At 33.7% G+C, this 10,311-nt stretch overlaps 1 long non-coding RNA gene across 1 annotated transcript in view; it reads right to left on the bottom strand.

Annotated features, from left to right (window-relative positions):
* Window positions 1-1,089: 1,089 nt before the first annotated feature.
* LOC123384515 overlaps window positions 1,090-10,311 on the bottom strand; it is a 543,186-nt gene continuing 533,964 nt past the window's right edge. The window contains exon 4 of the long non-coding RNA XR_006595696.1: window positions 1,090-1,177. This is a non-coding gene — a long non-coding RNA (uncharacterized LOC123384515). The remainder of the gene's footprint in view (window positions 1,178-10,311) is intronic.

Raw genomic sequence — 10,311 nt, 5'->3', positions numbered from 1 at the left:
CCCGCTTGTGGTCTCACAGTACTGCATGTATTTGCAGAGATTTTTAAAGATTAGGCTTGAGGGTCTCACTTCAAAACAGGCTGAATCTGGGTGCTGAGATCCTCTCTTTAGGGACACTGACAGGGTTTGGCACATCCTCAGATACTGGGAGCTATTAAACAATGGTGGTAGATATATAGAATGGAGTATTATTCATCCATAAAAAGGAATGGAATCTTGCTCTTTGCGGCAATGGGATGAGCCTTGAGGGCATTATGCTACATTGAGTAAGTCAGACAGAGAGAGACAAATACCACATAATCTCATTTATATGTGGAATCTGAGAAAAAAAAATAGAATAAATAAATATATAAACACATGAATATGTACAGCATTCTGAAAATGTTTCTAGAATCATTAATTTGATTTTACATGTATAGAATGTGAAATAGATTCAGAATAAAAAAAGAATTAGTCTTACATACACATTGATTATTTTAACATAGATTTTACCAACTTAATTTCTCTGAAGACACATTTTTTTTTCTGATTGCAAAATAATTTTCACTGCTTGAATTTACTGTATCTTAATCAGTGGGCTCTGTTGCCCTCAAATGTATGTGAAGATTAAATTCTTATTCTGTTGCTATTCATTTCCCCATAAAAATTTAAAAGGTAATTTAAAGTATTATTTTCAAAACACATATGTAATATATGCTCATTGGTGGCTTTTGTAAAAATTTACAAAGCATAAAAAAACAGCACCCAGAGGAAACCAAGCTAAATAGCATATGAATATCCTTTATGTTTTTTAATTCATATTACTATATACAGACTATGTATTTCCATTATTTCTAGGATTTGTCACATTATCTTGATATCTTTCTTAAATTTCTTACATTGAAAGTATGTAATCTAGAATTATAAATTTAAAAAATACATATATGTGATATACATTATGTGTCTACCATGTCCATATTTCAAGTGACTTTAAATATATTTTTAATTTAAAAAAACTCTCTTTTCTTAAGTTAATAAAATTCAATGCATGTTTACTCAGCCAAGTCAGAAAACATAAATTCCTAAAACAAGACAAAATAAAATACTTACAAGTATACTTCTAAATCAAGATAAAGTGGCACAGTGAGTTTACATTTCAAAATTCTGTTCTGTTTAAACATGTCAAAATGCAGCCATCCTATAAAAAGAGACAGCCAGAAATAAATATTCAGAATCAAATGCAAAATAAACTTTGTCAAGACCTAGAAATGGAATAGAAATGTAAATCAGTGAATAAGGCTGAAGTTGCAGATTGGAAGTTTGACTACTTTCATGAAAAAAATGAATTAAAACTTCCCATCATTGAAGGGAGAGCAAAGTCAGGCTCACTGCATCTGTAAAGCAAACAAACAAAACCTGCTAAGTGCTGAATAGAACTAAATCTTTTTGGAAGATATAGACCAATAGATACTGAGTCAAACCACTTAATGTCTCTCTCACTGAAGTTTATACATAGAGAGAAAAAAGAGAAGGAAAATAGGAAGATACAAAACTTTCCCTGAGAATGAGTTTACAGACTATAATCTCAATATATATATATGAATAACTCCAACACTGAAAAATACAAAATTCACATTTGGAATACGATTCATTCTACATAAAAATTTTTAAAAATAAAGGAGATGAAGGGGAGCCATTTAAATTAGCCATGCAAAAGAAGTAAAAAATCAGACAGTTCAACTTACAACAGTGAACAAAGGACTGACACATCACAAAAGAAGATACACAAATAACCAAAAACTTTGTGAAAATTGCTTAACATTATTGGTTATGAAGGAAATGCAAATTAAAAAACAATGAGATGTCACTTCAAACACATTAAATTGTCTAAATTTAAAAAAAAATCATTAATGCTAAGTGTGTAGATACAGACTAACTACAATTCTTGAACTCTATTGGTGGGATCATTAAACATACAACCATTTTGTAAAGTGTGTTTGCATCTTCTTATCAATTAAAATATACATGAACCGTATTATCCAGAAATGCAATTATTAGGTATTTATATACAAATATACATAGCAGTTTCATTAATTATAGCCCCAAGCCAGAAACAACCAAAATGTCAATCAATTAGTCAATGGCTAAATATAATTCAATACTTCTGAGCAATACAAACAAAACAAAACAAAAACAAAGCCATTCATCCATAAAAAGTTATAAACAGAAGAACACATATTGATTTAATGGTTCAATTTATTTGAAAACCTAGAATGGGCAAAACTAATCTATCATGACTGAAATAAGATCAGCGGTTGCCTGGGGTGGATATGGTTACTTCAAAACAGCATAAAGACCATAAATGAACTTTCTGGTGAAACAGAAATATTTTGCATCTTGAGTGTGGTGTGATGTGGTGGTAGCTACATGAGTATACTTTGTTAAAACTTATCAGGCTATATACATTTGAAATGTGTGCATTTTATTGCATGTGAATTATAGCACCATAAAACCAATTTAAAAAATGCAGTGGTACAGAATTGAGGAACCAATAACCAATTAGTGATACACTAATAGTTGTATACAACTACTATATTACTATATGGTATTATAGTACTATAGGACTACTACAGTATAGTAATAAAAGAGAATATTGAAATATCATATAGGAACCAACTCAGAGGCAAAGATATTGAGGGAGACAGAAAGAGAAGAAGAAGAAGAAGAAGAAGAAGAAGAAGAAGAAGAAGAAGAAGAAGAAGAAGAAGAAGAAGGAGGAGGAAGAGGAGGAGGAGGAGGAGAAGGAGGAGAAGGAGGAGAAGGAGGAGAAGGAGGAGGAGAAAGCGAGGAGGAGAAGGGGCAGCAGGAGAGAGGGAGGAAGGAAGGAAAAATATAAAACAGAAGTAGGGAGAGAGGAAGAAAGAAGGGAGGGAAAGAGGAAGAGAGGGGAAAAAAGTAGAAAGGGATGAAGGGAGGGGAGATGAAAGTTCAGAACATAGATTAAGAAACTCTGAACTTTTCCAACAGGAATACAAGAACAAAAGAATGGAGGAAAATAATATTTGTAGATATTTTGAGATTTTCAGACAAATAAATTATAAGCCCTCACATTAAAAAGCACACTCTGGGGCCAAATAGAATAAACACAATTAAATCTATGGTCAAACCTACTTTGTAAAACAGCAATTAAAGAAAGCTAAGAGAAACCTTTTATGACCAACAGAAGGTAGAAAGACAGATTACCTGCAAAACCTGAGAGAATTTTCATCAGCAACCAGTATAACAAAATATAATAATTTCTTCAAGATGCTTTTGCAAATAAATATACAAAACACCTACCCAACAATTTTATACGTAACAATCTTGATTCAAGAGTAAGAGCAAAGTGAATGTTCAGTAATATAAAGGCAGAAAATAATTGAATAGGGACAGGCCCTAAACAAAAAAATGCTTATAATTAAGCAATAATTCTGTTATTAAGCTTATTTTAAAATGTGAATTTGTTCCAAAACAATTAATACATTGGGGAATAATGTGAGTATAACATGAATTTTATATTTGCTTGATTTGTCCATGAGAAACACTAGGTAAATGCAGGAACCCGTATCGAGCTGAATCAAGCCACATGGAAACACAAATCTAAAACATCTATAGTCTCAGTTCACCACGTGTATTATAAGCCACACCCATCCACACCTGGAGTGGACTTTCCATCAGATTTTAGGTGACCTTCCTTCTACCACTTTACAGTAATCCACAAGCTGTATCCCTTTTTTTTAAACCACTTGGACAAGAAAAATTCTGGTCTTTTTCTTGGAAAGTATAATATTTATTGTAAGTTTTTACATATTTATTAAGTATTGTTCATATATAAAGCTTTGCAACTATTTTTTTAGGGTCCTGTCTTTTCCTATATGTCACTGACAAACTGAGTGTTCTGCCGCCATTCCATTTTATCTACAAAATTGATGTATTTTTTATTATACAATTTTAAATAACACAGTAAATTTTTAGGAACACACATGCCATCCTGTAGCAGAATGTTTGCATCTAATTTCAGTGCATGAAAATCAAGCAGAGTAATATTAGAGAAAAAAGAAAACAAATAAAAAAGATAAAATATGTTCATAAATTTGATTATCAACTGATATTACTATGTCTATAACTTAGTCCAAAATATTTCATCATTGCTATTTTAATAAAAGTGTTTGCGTTAATTAGTTTCAGCTACACTCTGGTAGCACTGTGTGTTTCTGATTATAATATTATCATATTCCTGAGTGGATAGCTGGCATTATCAGAAATTCTATACTTGGTGGCAGCCACTTAAACTGTCACTTTATCTTTAACTCTGATAAACATCAGATATTTTGTTAATTAGCAAAACAAATGTCAGAAGTAAGCTTTAATGGTAAAATCAGGGTACTATGAATTGGCATAAAGAATGTTTAAAATACAGATATGGTATATTTAACATTCTTCTTACTGAAATAGTTTAAGAAGCTACTGAAGTTTATTCCCTACACTCTTAGTATAGTGTCTGAAGCTTTAGTTGTAAATAGCTCTGTGCCCAAATTGCTTAAGGTAAGTTGAGTACTTCATGCTATAATGGTAACAAACATGATTTGGAATATTGTTCTATATGCCGGCAATGAACATATCTAGCAAGGTAGTGATCTGAGGACATAAAATAACAGAGAACTATGACTTTATAGAAGTTACAGAACAGATTGTAGACATGTTTTAGTTTGCAATGTTTTTTTTTTTTTAATAATATATATCTGTATGGGGAAAGTTTAGTCTCAGACTGACCCATTTGTACCCAATAGCAAGGTTGTCCATGAGTATTCTCACCACAGATATATATCAATGGCCATAATGATGAACTAAAATAAGTAATAATACTAATATTACTATTAAAACTGGTCTGGCTTAGTTCAAAACTATTAAAGAATAAAACATCTAATATTATGTTTTTAAGTGATAAAAGTGAAGCCTTAAACCATAAACCAAGATGCAGCTATTGGTTAATGTGAAATTAATCATGATAATAACTTTACCTTAGAGATCAGGAAAGTGGGAGGAAGGAAAGAACCTTTAAATATACAGTAATATATGCAGCATAAAATATAAGCCATATGTGTGTATGTATATATATATAATTATGTATTATCTATATTATATAATGTATAATAAAACTATTGTTACATGTATATCTATATATGTTATGGTAACATGTACATCTATAGATATTATGGTATGAAATAAAATAACATAACAACATCTTTGAAAATACTATGGGAAAAGAAAGGGATTACAAGACAAAAACCAGTCCCACAAAAGACCAGTAAAAGAAAGAGAAAATCAAAGGGCTAATGAAAGAAAATAAAGGTGCAAACTCTAACTGCAAATTATTCGCCTTTTTCTTTTCTTTTTTTATTTTTTTTTTCAACGTTTATTTATTTTTGGGACAGAGAGAGACAGAGCATGAACAGGGGAGGGGCAGAGAGAGAGGGAGACACAGAATCGGAAGCAGGCTCCAGGCTCTGAGCCATCAGCCCAGAGCCCGACGCAGGGCTCGAACTCACGGACTGCGAGATCATGACCTGGCTGAAGTCGGACGCTTAACCGACTGCGCCACCCAGGCGCCCCTCGCCTCAGTTCTTTACTCCAACTTATTTATATACAAGGTGACTTGTATTTTTATTTCTCCATTAACATGGAGAAGTTTATTTCCCCAACTCTGGAGCTTTTGACACCACCCTGATTAAAGCATATCTGGATAGCCCCCTGATTCCTAAGAGAAGAGTAAGACACACATGGAATAAGTTCACTCTAACTGATTGGTTCTAGCTAAGCCCAGCTGTTTCAGTCAACACCCAAAGGACCTACAGATGCATGAGCTAAATAAATGAAATACTGCATTGTTGGTTTAATAGACTGTGTTAAATGGCAATAAGTGACCAAAAAATTAATAACTACAATTCATGTAAAGACACTTAATTTTGCCATTTAATACTCAACACTCAAGATGATCAGATTGGAACTATAATTATATGGTGCTTTAAAAACTATGTGCTACTTTAAACCCAAGCCTGAATCAAAGACACACAGAAAGACTAAATGACAATCGAGTGATTAAAAAATAAAAATATTAAAGAAAAATTATTAGATGGAAAAATCCTAATATCCAAAAAATAATAAATTTGGAAACAAGCATAAGAGGAAATGCTGCAAGTGTTCCATTTGGCCCTACATACACATCCTCCACGTTTCTCCACCCTATACTTTGCTTGCCCCAGCAGGACAGCATGCATTATATCAACCAAACTTCTGTGTCCTTTGTCCTCTAGTTGGATTTAGCTAATGCTGAGTCCATAAAAAATACTGGAAATAGGGAGGTTAGTTTGGCCAAAGGGTTTCTTCCTGAGTCTCTTCTCTAAAGTAAGATCTGAGCTAGTGACTGTTTCTGTCAATTGTGCACTATTACCTCTTTCCTTGTGGACTCCTCTATATAGCCTTCCTCTGACTCCCATCATTGATCTTTTCCCTATTCCATTAGGCCAAGGTAGGGTAATAACTCTTCTTCTGCAAGTCTCAGATGATTACACTCACCCCACATCTCACTTCTACTTCTCCAATGGTTTCCTTTGTAAATAACTCCTTGAATTGTGATACTTTAAATGGTTGCTCCATATATGGTTTGGAAGCTGTTTGATACAAAATGTGGGAACAGACTCAAAAATAGGTTTCATGGATTGGATTGAACATATATTTGAGGAGAGTAGAGATAACCATCTTTCTGGTGGTATGAGCTGGGACACAAATAATTCATCATGTGTTTTGACAACATGATTATTTAAATTATTTTGGTGGCATCATGAGATAAAGGGGGGATGGACAGCAGAGAGTAAGAAGGATTAAGTGACCATGCAGCTTAGTCACTATGGCAGAAATAATTTATAAAGCCTGTGTCCTCTAGTTTTTTTTTCTGATGAATCTAAAAAGTCTATGTTGAGAAAAACATAATTTAAAAGCCACAAATATGCAATTACAAAAATGACAGAAAGTCCTCCTTGTCGTCATTGAAGGAGTCCCTCAAATCCTGTAGCTGCATTCAGATTAGGCTGAAGGCCATGCCTAGAGTAGAGTTGTGAAATTGCAATACTGATTAATGTTCAACTTTATGATCTTTTTACGAGGTAAGGACACTGATGGGGATGAAGAGGAAAGTAGGACCTGAGATGGAGATATTTGGTCAAATGTAAATAAGGAACATAAATTTAAATCTAATCATTCCCTTCAACTTTCACATAAAATCTTTTCAATGACTATCCTTGGGGAATAGTTTCTTGAGTTGATGATTTACCTTAGGATGCTCTTCTATCACTTTTGATTCTAAGTTCCATACTGAGAGTTAGTTCAAACATATCCTGGACAGACAGACAGAAGCACTGGCCTTCTACATTGCTTACTAAGAGCCTGGACTAAACAATCCTCTACTACTGATCAAGTTGAAATGAGAAGATGTCTTTGGCATACAAATGAAGGGCAGCAATGATCCAGGGAAATGAAGATGCTCAAATAGTTTTTCTATGACAAATTCCTCTGTATTTCCTGAATCATAGCCTTCAAAAGGGCCTAATGGATAGTCTTCACTGAGGCATTAGAAATTGATGGTAATGAGGGAGGTGATAGCATCCCTGAGGAACCTTATGGTAGTTGCAGACTACATCAACTATATCAAGACATTACATTAGGCAATTCTACAGCGGAATTTTATTCTTAATCTTAGCGGGAATAATGGGATCCCAAAGTAACAAAGTCTAGGTAGTATTCCTGCTAATACTTCACAGAGGAGATGACTGTAATTGCAACTATAGATCATGAAAACAGAGAACTCTGACTGTTTTGATTTTTAGGGATCTTGTTGAATGGTTAAATGAAAAAAAATCAATAAAACTAAAAAGCAACTGAAAGAATGGGAGGAGATATCTTTAAATGGCATATCCAATGTAGGGTTAGTATCCAAAATACATAAAAACTGATACAAGTCAACACCAAAAAGAAACAACAACGACAACCACAACAACAAATAATCCAATTAAAAAATGGGAAGAAGACATGATTAGATATTTCTCCAAAAAAGACATACAGATGGCCAAAAGACACATGAAAAGATGCTCAACATTACTCGTCATCAGGGGAATGCAAATCAAAATTACAATGAGATATCACATCGCATCTATCAGAATGAATAAGATCAATGGTACAAGAAACAGCACTTGGTGATATTGAGAAAAAGGAACACTTTTTCACTGTTGGTGGTCATGCAAACTGATACAGTCATTATGGAAGACAGTGTGGAGGTTCCTCAAAAATTAAAAAAAGAACTACTCTGTATCTCAGTAAACACACTACTGGACTACACAGTATTTACCTCCTAAATACAAAAACTCTAACTCAAAGGGATACATACACTCAATGTTTATTGAAACAATATTTACATTAGCCAAATGTTGGAAGCAGCCCAAGTGTCCACAGATAAATAAATGCATAAAGAATATGTGGTACACACATGCAATGAAATATTATTTAGTCATTAAAAGGAAGGAAATCATTCCATATGTAATGACATGGTTGGAGCTAGAGAGTATAATGCTAAGCGGGATAAGTCAGATACAGAAAGACAAATACCATATGACTTTAGTCATATGTGGAATTTAAGAAACAAAATGAGCAAAGAAAAAAAGAGAGAGAGAAAAAGAGAAACAAACTAAGAACAGACTCTTGGCTATAGAGAACAAACTGACAGCTACCAGAAGGAGTTAGGTGGAAGAATGGAGGGAAATTGGGGATGGGGATTAAAGAGCACACTGTAAATAATAAATAAATAAATAAATAAATAAATAAATAAATAAACAAACAAATAAATACATAAATAAATAAATAAGTAAAAGATAAATAATACACTTATTGTGATAAAAAAGAAAAGAAAAAAGAAAAAATACAAGCAGTTAGAGTCTGTTAATAAATGTAACACCATAATGCCATCCAGCATTACAAAATAAAATCTAAGTTTAAAAGCAAACAAACAAAAAATCCAAAACAAACAAAAAAGGATTTCTAGAAATTAAATAAGGAACAGCTTATTAAGATTCTATGTAATATACATAGGAGAAAAACCTTGAGGTCTGTTGGAAACCTGGAGAGAAATCTAATTGAAATCCCTAATGCAGAGATTCACACAGTCTTTTCATACCTCAGTTCACAGACCAATTCAAAGACCAAGAGATAGTCAACTAGTTAGTATTCTCAATTTATTTTAGGAAGTTTTCTTTAGTGTATCCTCAAGTATACACTATAAATCTTTCCCTAAGCCTTCCCAAGAGGGGTCTAATGTACTGGTTAGAGAAAAACTAGTAAGATCTTCCAGGAGTTACTAGATATTAATCATGAACTTTTACTAATCTCTGCAGACCAGGTATAAGAATATGGTTCACCAATAGAAATTCAAGGAGGTTAAGTGATAGATCAAATTTTGGTTCTAGTGTATTTAATAAGATATGATGGGACTATGAATGGTTTCCATAATCAGTTGCAAAATGTACAGCTCAGAGAAATAATTACTGACAGAACAACTACAATATACTCTGATATTTGCAGTGTCACCATTATGACAGATAAGACCACCTGGAAGTTCTTAGGAACTTCAGATTCAGTCTCTACCTTTCTCCAACCTTCTCTGACAAAGGAGTTGAGAAACTACATGACCTTCAATAACAGTGTTTTCTTTTTTTTTTAACATATATATTTTTAACGTTTATTCACTTTTTGAGAAACGGAGACAGAGTGTGAGCAGGGCAGGGGCAGAGAGAGAGGGAGACACAGAATCCAAAGCAGGCTCCAGGCTCTGAGCTGTCAGCACAGAGCTCAACGTGGGGCTCGAACCCCCAAACAATGAGGTCGTGACCTGAGCCGAAGTCGGACACTTAACCCACTGAGCCACCCAGATGCCCCAATAACAGTGGTTTCTGATTGACTGTAGGCAAATAGAAAGTTGTGTGGACAGCTGAAGGGAGGAAGAAGAATGAGGGCAGGCAATAATCAGGCTATCCTTCTAAAGGTTTACTATGCTGAGCTTTGCCCCCTGAAAGCTCCTCTCCAGGCAGCCTGTTGTACTTCTTCCCATTGCATTCCAGATCTTAAGGTCTTCTCTCAACTCTGGGTTCCTGCACTATCCCTTAGGTTTTCTCTAAGCTCCTCCTATATCTCTATTATTTGTAGTGTTTGTAAATAAAATTATTTTCAGTGATGTAATTAGAGTATATA

This window comes from Felis catus, chromosome A3, assembly GCF_018350175.1.
Source record: "Felis catus isolate Fca126 chromosome A3, F.catus_Fca126_mat1.0, whole genome shotgun sequence".
Classification (NCBI taxonomy): Eukaryota; Metazoa; Chordata; class Mammalia; order Carnivora; family Felidae; genus Felis; species Felis catus.
The sequence above is the reverse complement of the archived record's forward strand: the minus strand, read 5'-3'. Positions and strand labels throughout refer to the sequence as shown.